This window comes from Oncorhynchus mykiss, unplaced genomic scaffold, assembly GCF_013265735.2.
Source record: "Oncorhynchus mykiss isolate Arlee unplaced genomic scaffold, USDA_OmykA_1.1 un_scaffold_501, whole genome shotgun sequence".
NCBI lineage: Eukaryota > Metazoa > Chordata > Actinopteri > Salmoniformes > Salmonidae > Oncorhynchus > Oncorhynchus mykiss.
Window position 1 is genome coordinate 67043 of NW_023493948.1, and position 15660 is coordinate 82702.

A 15660-nucleotide genomic window follows, 5' to 3' on the forward strand; every position below is an offset into this window, starting at 1 on the left:
GGGAAGCTCCAGACACTTTTTGGTCCTATCTGAGGCATTTTTAAATTCATGTCAATTGGCCATATTCTGAAGACACTCTTATAGTCTGCAGGGTAATCGAACTGGCCACATCTAAAGTCAAGCCACAGGTAACAGGTGAGAAACCTTGTTAAACCCTAAAAGAAAAAGAAAAACTTCGATTGCATTGAAAATAACCATTAAGTCATTCAGGTCGCAGACTCCCCTATAGGCATGGTTTGAAACCCCCTCCTGACAACTTTTTAGCGCCTGCATGTCATGCACCTTTGTAAAATCCAGTTGAAAAATAAATGACTTTAAGGTAACGTAAATGACACCTAGTTAATATGAGTAGTGAATAACTATCGTATTTTAATATTCTGCAAAAACAGCTAGTTGATGAGAGGCTGAAAGAGAATTGCAAGAATCGCGCAATTTCACAGGCGGGCCCCAAACAGGCAAATAACAAAAATATCTCGTAACGCAGAAACTCGTCGGTCGTTGTCAGTGGATTGTATTGGCGGGAAGAACAAAAATATAGTCTGCAGGGTAATCGAAGTCGCCGCATCTAATGTCAAGTCACAGGTGAGCTGCCTTGTTAACCCTAAAAATAAATAATAACACGATTGCGTTGAAATGACCCATTAAGCCATTTGTAAGGATTTCCCCCATGTGGACCTGTTGTCACTCTTACCCTGATGGTTGCTGATATTTCCAGACACTTTTCAGTCTTATCTGAGGAATTTTATCATTTATATCAGAATGGCCATATTCTGATGCCAGTTTAGCGCTCATTCAATGACGATTTACTACTCTTTCCCATTGAAGGCCATATTGAGGTTAAATCAATGACTGGACTTTTTAATTTATAAAAACAAATGACTATTGAAAGTGCAAGTCAGTATCGTGCATAGTTGTTCTGGTCTCTGTGGTGATTTTAGAGCGTTGTTCATATTTCTACTTTTACCGCATACACTTTAACCCAATACCCAGTTACTGTGCTGTAGTCAGGATGGCCGAGCGGTCTAAGGCGCTGCGTTCAGGTCGCAGTCTCCCATGGAGGCGTGGGTTCAAATCCCACTTCTGACAGTTTTTTAGTGCCTCTCAGGAGTCATGCTGCTCAGCAGTAATAATGAAGAATGATGAAATAACAACTTCACACAGTGAAATAACAATTCATAATAAACACTCTCAAATGCAGACCTTCTGGAGCTGAGCAAAGATCAAGGTTAAATAAGAAAACAGCTGGACTTAATAACAAATGAATGAGGGGAACATTTTGTGTTATTGCATTATAATGAGTTACTGCATTATCTTTCAGTTGTTAAATTTCACTTTCTGTAGGCTATGCCTGTTGGCCCATTCACTCCTAACAAGCCTGTTTTCTTCTGTCAACGGTGTCGTGGCCGAGTGGTTAAGGCGATGGACTAGAATCCATTAGGATCTTCCTGCGCAGGTTCAATCCTGCCGACAACGAAAATGCATTTTTTTGACCCCTCCGGAGGTTGAAGTTTAGTCGTGTTTCTTATACCAATCGCATCCTCTCAGATCTCCGCAAGTACATAGGGATTAGTTGTCCATTTGGGATAGGACTGCAGGCCATCTAGTCCCACTTCACACCTTTACACACCTGGTTATCCAGCCTTCTAGCTCTATAGGCCACAGTAGCATAGGTTACAGGTTTGTAGTCAAGCACACAGATTTCAGGATGAGATCCCATGATACACTCAACAATACAACAACACGATTCTCATGAATAACCATGAAGCCATTTGCTAAGATTTCCCCATTTTGACATGTGGAAACCTGTTGTCACTCTTACCCTGACGGGAAGCTCCAGACACTTTTTTGGTCCTATCTGAGGCATTTTTAAATTCATGTCAAATTGGCCATATTCTGAAGACACTCTTATAGTCTGCAGGGTAATCGAACTGGCCACATCTAAAGTCAAGCCACAGGTAACAGGTGAGAGAACCTTGTTAAACCCTAAAAGAAAAAGAAAAAACTTGATTGCATTGAAAATAACCATTAAGTCATTCAGGTCGCAGACTCCCCTATAGGCATGGTTTGAAACCCCCTCCTGACAACTTTTTAGCGCCTGCATGTCATGCACCTTTGTAAAATCCAGTTGAAAAATAAATGACTTAAGGTAACGTAAATGACACCTAGTTAATATGAGTAGTGAATACCTATCGTATTTTTAATATTCTGCAAAAACAGCTAGTTGATGAGAGGCTGAAAGAGAATTGCAAGAATCGCGCAATTTCACAGGCGGGCCCCAAACAGGCAAATAACAAAAATAATCTCGGAACGCAGAACTCGTCGGTCGTTGTCAGTGGATTTTATTGGCGGGAAGAACAAAAATATCGTCTGCAGGGTAATCGAAAGTCGCCGCATCTAATGTCAAGTCACAGGTGAGCTGCCTTGTTAAACCCTAAAAATAAATAATAACACGATTGCGTTGAAATGACTCATTAAGCCATTTGTAAGGATTTCCCCCATGTGGACCTGTTGTCACTCTTACCCTGATGGTTGCTGATATTTCCAGACACTTTTTCAGTCTTATCTGAGGGAATTTTATCATTTATATCAGAATGGCCATATTCTGATGCCAGTTTAGCGCTCATTCAATGGCGATTTACTACTCTTTCCCATTGAAGGCCATATTGAGGTTAAATCAATGACTGGACTTTTTAATTTATAAAAACAAATGACTATTGAAAGTGCAAGTCAGTATCGTGCATAGTTGTTCTGGTCTCTGTGGTGATTTTAGAGCTGTTGTTCATATTTCTACTTTTACCGCATACACTTTAACCCGATACCCAGTTACTGTGCTGTAGTCAGGATGGCCGAGCGGTCTAAGGCGCTGCGTTCAGGTCGCAGTCTCCTATGGAGGCGTGGGTTCAAATCCCACTTCTGACAGTTTTTTAGTGGCCTCTCAGGAGTCATGCTGCTCAGCAGTAATAATCTAAGAATGATGAAATAACAACTTCACACAGTGAAATAACAATTCATAATAAACACTCTCAAATGCAGACCTTCTGGAGCTGAGCAAAGATCAAGGTTAAATAAGAAAACAGCTGACTTAATAACAAATGAATGAGGGGAACATTTTGTGTTATTGCATTATAATGAGTTACTGCATTATCTTTCAGTTGTTAAATTTCACTTTCTGTAGGCTATGCCTGTTGGCCCATTCACTCCTAACAAGCCTGTTTTCTTCTGTCAACTGTTGTCGTGGCCGAGTGGTTAAGGCGATGGACTAGAAATCCATTAGGATCTTCCTGCGTAGGTTCAAATCCTGCCGACAACGAAAATGCATTTTTTTGACCCTCCGGAGGTTGAAGTTTAGTCGTGTTTCTTATACCAATCGCATCCTCTCAGATCTCCGCAAGTACATAGGGATTAGTTGTCCATTTGGGATAGGACTGCAGGCCATCTATCCCACTTCACACCTTTACACACCTGGTTATCCAGCCTTCTAGCTCTATAGGCCACAGTAGCATAGGTTACAGGTTTGTAGTCAAGCCACAGATTTCAGGTGAGATCCCATGAATACACTCAACAATACAACAACACGATTCTCATGAATAACCATTAAGCCATTTGCTAAGATTTCCCCCATTTTGACATGTGGAAACCTGTTGTCACTCTTACCCTGACGGGAAGCTCCAGACACTTTTTTGGTCCTATCTGAGGCATTTTTAAATTCATGTCAAATTGGCCATATTCTGAGACACTCTATAGTCTGCAGGGTAATCGAACTGGCCACATCTAAAGTCAGCCACAGGTAACAGGTGAGAAACCTTGTTAAACCCTAAAAGAAAAAGAAAAAACTTGATTGCATTGAAATAACCATTAAGTCATTCAGGTCGCAGACATCCCTATAGGCATGGTTTGAAACCCCTCCTGACAACTTTTAGCGCCTGCATGTCATGCACCTTTGTAAAATTCCAGTTGAAAAATAAATGACTTAAGGTAACGTAAATGACACCTAGTTAATATGAGTAGTGAATAACTATCGTATTTTTAATATTCTGCAAAAACAGCTAGTTGATGAGAGGCTGAAAGAGAATTGCAAGAATCGCGCAATTTCACAGGCGGGCCCCAAACAGGCAAATAACAAAAATAATCTCGGAATGCAGAACTCGTCGGTCGTTTGTCAGTGGATTGTATTGGCGGAAGAACAAAAATATCGTCTGCAGGGTAATCAAAGTCGCCGCATCTAATGTCAAGTCACAGGTGAGCTGCCTTGTAAACCCTAAAATAAATAATAACACGATTGCGTTGAAATGACCCATTAAGCCATTTGTAAGGATTCCCCCATGTGGACCTGTTGTCACTCTTACCCTGATGGTTGCTGATATTTCCAGACACTTTTTCAGTCTTATCTGAGGAATTTTATCATTATATCAGAATGGCCATATTCTGATGCCAGTTTAGCGCTCATTCATGGCGATTTACTACTCTTTCCCATTGAAGGCCATATTGAGGTTAACCTGTCTACGATTTGTTCCCAATTGGGAATCAACCCTCCCAAGTTCAGCTGAAACGGTGGCGCATGGAACGCAAAAATATTCATACAAATATTTTAACCTCCACACATTAACAAGTCCAAGTCCTAGCTCAATGAAAGTAAACACCTTGTTCATACTAGCCAGCAAGTCAGATTTCTAAAATGTTTTAGTCGGCGAAAACATAGCCATATATAATAAAACACCACCAGACACAGCTCATTGAATACCAAACATGCATCACCAAACGCAGGATTAAAAATAAATCGTTCACTACCTTTTGAAATCTTCATCAGATGACAGTAATATGACATGTTACACAGTACATTTTTTTTTTCAATAATATGCCATTTATATCCATAAATGTCATTTTACGTGAGTTCACGTTCAGAAATTACTCAAAAAATGCCCGCAGGAAATCTAGGTATCGCGGCAAAGGTAACGTAATAGACATCATAAACTTTACCTAATACATGTTCTACATATAGTTAGAAAGATACACTGCTTCTTATGCAACCGCTTTGTTAGATTTACTTTTAACGTTACAGAAATCGCACACTATTCAATATGCTGAGACGGCGCTCAGTTCCAAGCTAATTTCTACGTAATGTTGGAGTCAACAGAAACACAGATTTAAGCATAATATTCCCTTACCTTCGATGGTCTTCGTTCAATGTTCTGGAAGCTTCAGACTTACCCAATACATCGTTTGGTTTCAAGTCTTGCGTCTTTTGTATAGCTACTGCTAATAACATCAGCTGAAATGCACCCAAAACGTCCTCTGTTCCGGAAAAGTTGCGCATCAAAACTTCAAAATTACATATTATATGTCGACTAAACAGGTCAAACTAAGTGCAGAAGCAAGCTTTATGATGTTTTAGACACACAAAACAAACTTCATCGGCCATCGTCTGCCCCTCTCTTGAGTGCTGGAACAAAGGAATGGCTGGGACCAATTCGCGCCCCTACGCACAGCCTATTTTCTCGTGGAAGCACTAATTTCACTCCATAGGGTCATTCTCGCGGGATTTGAACGATTCAAAGCTCTACTCAAAGAGGACATCTAGCGGAAGAGATAGAAAGTCTCCCCAGAATCATAACTGGTTGGGAAGGGTGGGGCCATGACGTCAAAGTTGCTCCAACTTTCATGGCCACAAAAACTAGTTTGAAGAATGCTGCCCTGTGAGTTCTGCTATACTTACAGACATAATTCCAACGGTTTTAGAATCTTTAGAGTGTTTTCTATCCAATAATAATTTTTATTTGCATATATTAGCAATTGTTGACAGATTTTTTTTTCAGTTTACTAGGGGTACCCAATCTCTCCAAAGGGGCATATGTCTGCCATATCCTAAACAGGTTTTTAAATCAATGACTGGACTTTTTAATTTGTAAAAACAAATGACTATTGAAAGTGCAAGTCAGTATCGTGCATAGTTGTTCTGGTCTCTGTGGTGATTTTAGAGCGTTGTTCATATTTCTACTTTTTAACGCATACACTTTAACCCGATACCCAGTTACTGTGCTGTAGTCAGGATGGCCGAGCGGTCTAAGAGCTGCGTTCAGGTCGCAGTCTCCCATGGAGGCGTGGTTCAAATCCCACTTCTGACAGTTTTTAGTTCACACAGTGAAATAACAATTCATAATAAACACTCTCAAAGCAGACCCATAAGAGGCATTTTAAATTCATGTCAAATTGGCCATATTCTGAAGACACTCTTATAGTCTGCAGGGTAATCGAACTGGCCACATCTAAAGTCAAGCCACAGGTAACAGGTGAGAAACCTTGTTAAACCCTAAAAGAAAAAGAAAAACTTCGATTGCATTGAAAATAACCATTAAGTCATTTCAGGTCGCAGACTCCCCTATAGGCATGGTTTGAAACCCCTCCTGACAACTTTTTTAGCGCCTGCATGTCATGCACCTTTGTAAAATCCAGTTGAAAAATAAATGACTTAAGGTAACGTAAATGACACCTAGTTAGCCTCTCTGATCTCCCAAAACCCGGATCCGGTTATCGTGACTACAGCCTCAAGCTCATTACCATAATGCAACGTTAACTATTCATGAAAATCGCAAATGAAATGAAATAAATATGCCATCTCGCAAGCTTAGCCTTTTGTAAACAACCTGTCATCTCAGATTTTCAAAATATGCTTCTCAACCATAGGAAAAACAATAATTGGTGTAACAGTAGCTAGCAAACAAACGGAATTTAGCGTTAGCATAGCGTTAGCATCCAGCACGCAACATTTCAACAAAAAACATAAAAGCCTTCAAATAAATAATTTACCTTTGAAGAACTTCTGATGTTTCAATGAGGATACTCTCAGTTGGATAGCAGATGCTCAGTTTTTCCAAAAAGATTCTTTGTGTATTAGAAATAGCTCCGTTTTATACATCACATTTGGCTACCAAAAAAACCCCGAAAATTCAGTCCTCAAAACGCAAACTTTTTTCCAAATTAACTCCATAATATCGACTGAAAACATGGCAAACGTGTTTAGAATCAATCATCAAGGTGTTTTTCACATATCTCTTCATTGATACATCGTTCTTGGACACATGCTTTCTCCCCTGAATCAAATGGTAAAGTACAAGCAGCTGGCAAATTGCGCACCGAATTCCACGCAGGACACCAGGCGGACACTTGGAAAATGTTAGTCTCTTATGGTCAATCTTCCAATGATATGCCTACAAATACGTCACAATGCTGCTAAGGACCTTGGGCGAACGACAGAAAGTGGTAGGCTCATTCCTTGCGCAATCACAGCCATATAAGGAGACAATGGAAAAACAGAGCTTCAGAAATTCTGCTAATTCCTGGTTGATGCATCATCTTGGTTCGCCTGTAGAATGAGTTCTGGGCACTACAGACAAAATCTTTGCAGATTCTGAAACTTCAGAGTGTTTTCTTTCCAAAAACTGTCAAGAATATGCATAGTCGAGCATCTTTGTCGTGACAAAATATCGCACTTAAAACAGGGAACGTTTTTTATCCAAAATGAAATAGCGCCCCTAGAGATCAACAGGCTAATAACATCAGCTGAAATGCACCCAAAACGTCCTCTGGTCCGGAAAAGTTGCTGCATCAAAACTTCAAAATTACATATTATATGTCGACTAAACAGGTCAAACTAAGTGCAGAAGCAAGCTTTATGATGTTTTTAGACACACAAAACAAACTTCAATTCAATCGGCCATCGTCTGCCCCTCTCTTGAGTGCTGGAACAAAGGAATGGGCTGGGACCAATTCGCGCCCCTACGCACAGCCTATTTTCTCGTGGCACGCACTAATTTCACTCCCATAGGGTCAATTCTCGCGGGATTGAACGATTCAAAGCCTCTACTGAAAGATGGACATCTAGCGGAAGAGATATAACGTCTCCCCAGAATCATAACTGGTTGGGAAGGGTGGGGGCCATGACGTCAAAGTTGCTCCAACTTTCATGGCCACAAAAACTAGTTTGGAAGAATCCTGCCCTGTGAGTTCTGCTATACTTACAGACATAATTCCAACGGTTTTAAGAATCTTTAGAGTGTTTTCTATCCAATAATAATTTTTTATTTGCATATATTAGCAATTGTTGACAGATTTTTTTTTCAGTTTACTAGGGGTACCCATCTCTCCCAAAGGGGGCATATGTCTGCCATATCCTAAACAGGTTTTAAATCAATGACTGGACTTTTTAATTTTTGTAAAACAAATGACTATTGAAAGTGCAAGTCAGTATCGTGCATAGTTGTTTCTGGTCTCTGTGGTGATTTTAGAGCGTTGTTCATATTTCTACTTTTACGCATACACTTTAACCCGATACCCAGTTACTGTGCTGTAGTCAGGATGGCCGAGCGGTCTAAGGCGCTGCGTTCAGGTCGCAGTCTCCCATGGAGGCGTGGGTTCAAATCCCACTTCTGACAGTTTTTTAGTTCACCAGTGAATAACAATTCATAAAATAATAACACTCTCAAATGCAGACCCTATAAGAGGCATTTTTAAATTCATGTCAAATTGGCCATATTCTGAAGACACTCTTATAGTCTGCAGGTAATCGAACTGGCCACATCTAAAGTCAAGCCACGGTAACAGGTGAGAAACCTTGTTAAACCCTAAAAAAAAAAAAACTCGATTGCATTGAAAATAACCATTAAGTCATTCAGGTCGCAGACTCCCTATAGCATGGTTGAAACCCCCTCCTGACAACTTTTTAGCGCCTGCATGTCATGCACCTTTGTAAATCCAGTTGAAAAATAAATGACTTAAGGTAACGTAAATGACACCTAGTTAACCTCTCTGATCTCCAAACCCGGATCCGGTATCGTGACTACAGCCTCAAGCTCATACCATAACGCAACGTTAACTATTCATGAAATCGCAATGAAATGAAATAAATATGCCATCTCGCAAGCTTAGCCTTTTGTAAACAACACTGTCATCTCAATTTCAAAATATGCTTCTCAACCATAGGCAAACAATAATTTGTGTAACAGTAGCTAGAAAACAAAGGATTTAGCGTTAGCATTAGCGTTAGCATCCAGCACGCAAACATTTCAACAAAAACATAAAGCTTCAAATAAAATAATTTACCTTTTGAAGAACTTCTGATGTTTTCAATGAGGATACTCTCAGTTGGATAGCAGATGCTCAGTTTTTCCAAAAAGATTCTTTGTGTATTAGAAATAGCTCCGTTATACATCACATTTGGCTACCAAAAAAAAACCGAAAATTCAGTCCTCAAACGCAAACTTTTTTCCAAATTAACTCCCATAATATCGACTGAAAACATGGCAAACGTTGTTTAGAATCAATCATCAAGGTGTTTTTCACATATCTCTTCATTGATACATCGTTCTTGGGACACATGGCTTTCTCCCCTGAATCAAATGGTAAAGTACAAGCAGCTGGCAATTGCGCACGACGAATTCCACGCAGGACACCAGGCGGACACTTGGAAAATGTAGTCTCTTATGGGTCAATCTTCCAATGATATGCCTACAAATACGTCACAATGCTGCTAAGACCCTTGGGCGAACGACAGAAAGTGTAGGCTCATTCCTTGCGCAATCACACCATATAAGGAGACAATGGAAAACAGAGCTTCAGAAATTCTGCTAATTCCTGTTGATGCATCATCTTGGTTTCGCCTGTAGATGAGTTTCTGGGGCACTTACAGACAAAATCTTTGCAGATTCTGAAACTTCAGAGTGTTTTCTTTCCAAAACTGTCAAGAATATGCATATTGAGCATCTTTTCGTGACAAAATATCGCGCTTAAACGGGACGTTTTTTATCCAAAAATGAAATAGCGCCCCTAGAGATCTAACAGGCTAATAACATCAGCTGAAATGCACCCAAAACGTCCTCTGGTCCGGAAAAGTTGCACATCAAACTTCAAAATTACATATTATATGTCGACTAAACAGGTCAAACTAAGTGCAGAAGCAAGCTTTATGATGTTTTAGACACACAAAACAAACTTCAAAATCGGCATCGTCTGCCCCTCTCTTGAGTGCTGGAACAAAGGAATGGCTGGACAATTCGCGCCCCTACGCACAGCCTATTTTCTCGTGGAACGCACTAATTTCACTCCATAGGGTCAATTCTCGCGGGATTTGAACGATTCAAAGCTCTACTCAAGAGGACATCTAGCGGAAGAGATAGAAAGTCTCCCCAGAATCATAACTGGTTGGGAAGGGTGGGGGCCATGACGTCAAAGTTGCTCCAACTTTCATGGCCACAAAAACTATTTGGAAGAATGCCTGCCCTGTGAGTTCTGCTATACTTACAGACATAATTCCAACGGTTTTAGAATCTTAGAGTGTTTTCTATCCAATAATATTTTTATTTGCATATTTAGCAATTGTTGACAGATTTTTTTTTCAGTTTACTAGGGGTACCCAATCTCTCCAAAGGGGGCATATGTCTGCCATATCCTAAACAGGTTTTAAATCAATGACTGGACTTTTTTCATTTGTAAAAACAAATGACTATTGAAAGTGCAAGTCAGTATCGTGCATAGTTGTTCTGGTCTCTGTGGTGATTTTAGAGCGTTGTTCATATTTCTACTTTTAACGCATACACTTAACCCGATATCCAGTTACTGTGCTGTAGTCCAGGATGGCCGAGCGGTCTAAGTCGCTGCGTTCAGGTCGCAGTCTCCCATGAGGCGTGGGTTCAAATCCCACTTCTGACAGTTTTTTAGTTCACACAGTGAAATAACAATTCATAATAAACACTCTCAAAGCAGACCCTATCTGAGGCATTTTTAAATTCATGTCAAATTGGCCATATTCTGAAGACACTCTTATAGTCTGCAGGGTAATCGAACTGGCCACATCTAAAGTCAAGCCACAGGTACAGGTGAGAAACCTTGTTAAACCCTAAAAGAAAAAGAAAAACTCGATTGCATTGAAAATAACCATTAAGTCATTCAGGTCGCAGACTCCCCTATAGGCATGGTTTGAAACCCCCTCCTGACAACTTTTTAGCGCCTGCATGTCATGCACCTTTGTAAAATCCAGTTGAAAATAAATGACTTAAGGTAACGTAAATGACACCTAGTTAATATGAGTAGTGAATAACTATCGTATTTTTAATATTCTGCAAAAACAGCTAGTTGATGAGAGGCTGAAAGAGAATTGCAAGAATCGCGCAATTTCACAGGCGGGCCCCAAACAGGCAAATAACAAAAATATCTCGGAACGCAGAACTCGTCGTCGTTGTCAGTGGATTGTATTGGCGGGAAGAACAAAATATCGTCTGCAGGGTAATCGAAGTCGCCGCATCTAATGTCAAGTCACAGGTGAGCTGCCTTGTTAAACCCTAAAATAAATAATAACACGATTGCGTTGAAATGACCCATTAAGCCATTTGTAAGGATTTCCCCCATGTGGACCTGTTGTCACTCTTACCCTGATGGTTGCTGATATTTCCAGACACTTTTTCAGTCTTATCTGAGGAATTTTATCATTTATATCAGAATGGCCATATTCTGATGCCAGTTTAGCGCTCATTCAATGGCGATTTACTACTCTTTCCCATTGAAGCCATATTGAGGTTAAATCAATGACTGGACTTTTTAATTTATAAAAACAAATGACTATTGAAAGTGCAAGTCAGTATCGTGCATAGTTGTTCTGGTCTCTGTGGTGATTTTAGAGCGTTGTTCATATTTCTACTTTTACCGCATACACTTTAACCCGATACCCAGTTACTGTGCTGTAGTCAGGATGGCCGAGCGGTCTAAGGCGCTGCGTTCAGGTCGCAGTCTCCCATGGAGGCGTGGGTTCAAATCCCACTTCTGACAGTTTTTTAGTGCCTCTCAGGAGTCATGCTGCTCAGCAGTAATAATAAGAATGATGAAATAACAACTTCACACAGTGAAATAACAATTCATAATAAACACTCTCAAATGCAGACCTTCTGGAGCTGAGCAAAGATCAAGGTTAATAAGAAAACAGCTGGACTTAATAACAAATGAATGAGGGGAACATTTTGTGTTATTGCATTATAATGAGTTACTGCATTATCTTTCAGTTGTTAAATTTCACTTTCTGTAGGCTATGCCTGTTGGCCCATTCACTCCTAACAAGCTTGTTTTCTTCTGTCAACGTTGTCGTGGCCGAGTGGTTAAGGCGATGGACTAGAAATCCATTAGGATCTTCCTGCGCAGGTTCAAATCCTGCCGACAACGAAAATGCATTTTTTTGACCCCTCCGGAGGTTGAAGTTTAGTCGTGTTTCTTATACCAATCGCATCCTCTCAGATCTCCGCAAGTACATAGGGATTAGTTGTCCATTTGGGATAGGACTGCAGGCCATCTGTCCCACTTCACACCTTTACACACCTGGTTATCCAGCCTTCTAGCTCTATAGGCCACAGTAGCATAGGTTACAGGTTTGTAGTCAAGCCACAGATTTCAGGTGAGATCCCATGATACACTCAACAATACAACAACACGATTCTCATGAATAACCATTAAGCCATTTGCTAAGATTTCCCCATTTTGACATGTGGAAACCTGTTGTCACTCTTACCCTGACGGAAGCTCCAGACACTTTTTTGGTCCTATCTGAGGCATTTTTAAATTCATGTCAAATTGGCCATATTCTGAAGACACTCTTATAGTCTGCAGGGTAATCGAACTGGCCACATCTAAAGTCAAGCCACAGGTAACAGGTGAGAAACCTTGTTAAACCCTAAAGAAAAAGAAAAAACTTGATTGCATTGAAAATAACCATTAAGTCATTCAGGTCGCAGACTCCCCTATAGGCATGGTTTGAAACCCCCTCCTGACAACTTTTTAGCGCCTGCATGTCATGCACCTTTGTAAAATCCAGTTGAAAAATAAATGACTTAAGGTAACGTAAATGACACCTAGTTAATATGAGTAGTGAATAACTATCGTATTTTTAATATTCTGCAAAAACAGCTAGTTGATGAGAGGCTGAAAGAGAATTGCAAGAATCGCGCAATTTCACAGGCGGGCCCCAAACAGGCAAATAACAAAAATAATCTCGGAACGCAGAACTCGTCGGTCGTTGTCAGTGGATTGTATTGGCGGGAAGAACAAAAATATCGTCTGCAGGGTAATCAAAGTCGCCGCATCTAATGTCAAGTCACAGGTGAGCTGCCTTGTTAAACCCTAAAAATAAATAATAACACGATTGCGTTGAAATGACTCATTAAGCCATTTGTAAGGATTTCCCCCATGTGGACCTGTTGTCACTCTTACCCTGATGGTTGCTGATATTTCCAGACACTTTTTCAGTCTTATCTGAGGAATTTTATCATTTATATCAGAATGGCCATATTCTGATGCCAGTTTAGCGCTCATTCAATGACGATTTACTACTCTTTCCCATTGAAGGCCATATTGAGGTTAAATCAATGACTGGACTTTTTAATTTATAAAACAAATGACTATTGAAAGTGCAAGTCAGTATCGTGCATAGTTGTTCTGGTCTCTGTGGTGATTTTAGAGCGTTGTTCATATTCTACTTTTACCGCATACACTTTAACCCGATACCCAGTTACTGTGCTGTAGTCAGGATGGCCGAGCGGTCTAAGGCGCTGCGTTCAGGTCGCAGTCTCCCATGGAGGCGTGGGTTCAAATCCCACTTCTGACAGTTTTTTAGTGCCTCTCTCTCAGGCAGTCATGAGCTCAGCATAATAATAAGAATGATGAAATAACAACTTCACACAGTGAAATAACAATTCATAATAACACTCTCAAATGCAGACCTTCTGGAGCTGAGCAAAGATCAAGGTTAAATAAGAAAACAGCTGGACTTAATAACAAATGAATGAGGGGAACATTTTGTGTTATTGCATTATAATGAGTTACTGCATTATCTTTCAGTTGTTAAATTTCACTTTCTGTAGGCTATGCCTGTTGGCCCATTCACTCCTAACAAGCTGTTTTCTTCTGTCAACGTTGTCGTGGCCGAGTGGTTAAGGCGATGGACTAGAAATCCATTAGGATCTTCCTGCGCAGGTTCAAATCCTGCCGACAACGAAAATGCATTTTTTTGACCCCTCCGGAGGTTGAAGTTTAGTCGTGTTTCTTATACCAATCGCATCCTCTCAGATCTCCGCAAGTACATAGGGATTAGTTGTCCATTTGGGATAGGACTGCAGGCCATCTGTCCCACTTCACACCTTTACACACCTGGTTATCCAGCCTTCTAGCTCTATAGGCCACAGTAGCCTATAGGTAACTAAAAAGCAGCAGATTCCCCAAGAGAGGATGACTTTCACTTTAGCATGATAAATTCATGAACTTCTTTGAGGAAAAGATTATATTATTAGAAGCAAATTAACGACTCTTCCTTAATCTGAGTATTCCTTCAAAGCTCATTTTCCCTGATCTGCACAACTCTGCCGGACCTAGGATCAAGAGAGACACTCAAGTTTTTTAGTACTATATCTCTTGACACAATGAATGAAAATAACTGGCCTCTAAAACCTTCAAGCTGCATACTGGAACCCTATTCCAACTTAAACTCTGAAAGAGCTGCTTCCTGTGGCTTGGCCCTCCTATGTTGAACATAATAAACGGCTCTCTATCCACCGGATGTGTACCAAAAAAAAACCTCACTAAAAGATGGCGTAATAAAGCCTCTCTTGAAAAGCCAAACCTTGACCCAGAAAATATAAAAAACTATCGGCCTATATCGAATCTTCCATTCCTCTCAAATTTTAGAAAAGGCTGTTGCGCACAACTCAATGCCTTCCTGAAGACAAACAATGTATACGAAATGCTTCAGTCTGTTTTTAGACCCCATCATAGCACTGAGAGGGAAACGGCACTTGTGAGTGGTAATTCCATTTTAATGGCATCGGACCGAGGCTCTGCATATGTCCTCGTGCTCCTAGACCTTATTGCTGCTTTTGATACCATCGATCACCACATTCTTTTGAGAGATTTGGAAACCCAAATTGGTCTACACGGACAAGTTCTGGCCTGGTTTAGATCTTATCTGTCGGAAAGATATCATTTGTCTCTGTGAATGTCTGTCCTCTGACAAATCACTGTAAAATTTCGGTGTTCCTCAAGGTTCCGTTTTAGGACCATTCTATTGTTTTCACTATATATTTTACCTCTTGGGGATGTTATTTCGAAACATAATGTTAACTTTCACTGCTATGCGGATGACACACAGCTGTACATTTCAATTAACATGGTGAAGCCCCAAAATTGCCCTTGCTATAAGAATGTGTTTTCAGACATAGGAAGTGGATGGCTGCAAACTTCTCTTTTAAACTCGGACAAACAGAGATGCTTGTTCTAGGTCCCAAGAAACCAAGAGAGATCTTCTGTTGAATCTGACAATTAATCTTAATGGTTGTAAAGTCGTCTCAAATAAACTGTGAAGGACCTCGGCGTTACTCCTGACCCTGATCTCTCTTTTGAGAACATATCAAGACATTTCAAGGACAAAAGCTTGTTTTTCCATCTACGTAACATTGCAAAATCAGAATTTCTTGTCCAAAAATGATGCAGAAAAATTAATCCTGCTTTTGTCCACTTCCAGGTTAGACTACTGCAATGCCTACTTTCCGCTACCCGGATAAGCACTAAATAAACTTCAGTTAGTGCTACATACGGCTGCCTAGAATCCTGACGTAGAACCAAAAAATTTGATCTATT

General features: G+C 40.3%; 8 non-coding genes across 8 annotated transcripts; all 8 read left to right on the forward strand.

The window, feature by feature from the left end:
* Positions 1 to 1003: 1003 nt before the first annotated feature.
* Positions 1004 to 1086, forward strand: trnal-cag. Its single transcript has one exon. It is a non-coding gene; the product is annotated as a tRNA-Leu (tRNA).
* Positions 1087 to 2836: 1750 nt separating this feature from the next.
* trnal-cag lies at positions 2837 to 2919 on the forward strand. The gene has a single exon. It is a non-coding gene; the product is annotated as a tRNA-Leu (tRNA).
* Positions 2920 to 3228: 309 nt separating this feature from the next.
* trnas-aga lies at positions 3229 to 3310 on the forward strand. The gene has a single exon. It is a non-coding gene; the product is annotated as a tRNA-Ser (tRNA).
* Positions 3311 to 8346: 5036 nt separating this feature from the next.
* On the forward strand, positions 8347 to 8429 carry trnal-cag. The gene has a single exon. It is a non-coding gene; the product is annotated as a tRNA-Leu (tRNA).
* A 3302-nt stretch (positions 8430 to 11731) lies between these two features.
* On the forward strand, positions 11732 to 11814 carry trnal-cag. The gene has a single exon. It is a non-coding gene; the product is annotated as a tRNA-Leu (tRNA).
* Positions 11815 to 12119: 305 nt separating this feature from the next.
* On the forward strand, positions 12120 to 12201 carry trnas-aga. Its single transcript has one exon. It is a non-coding gene; the product is annotated as a tRNA-Ser (tRNA).
* Positions 12202 to 13553: 1352 nt separating this feature from the next.
* On the forward strand, positions 13554 to 13636 carry trnal-cag. Its single transcript has one exon. It is a non-coding gene; the product is annotated as a tRNA-Leu (tRNA).
* A 307-nt stretch (positions 13637 to 13943) lies between these two features.
* On the forward strand, positions 13944 to 14025 carry trnas-aga. The gene has a single exon. It is a non-coding gene; the product is annotated as a tRNA-Ser (tRNA).
* Positions 14026 to 15660: the final 1635 nt, after the last annotated feature.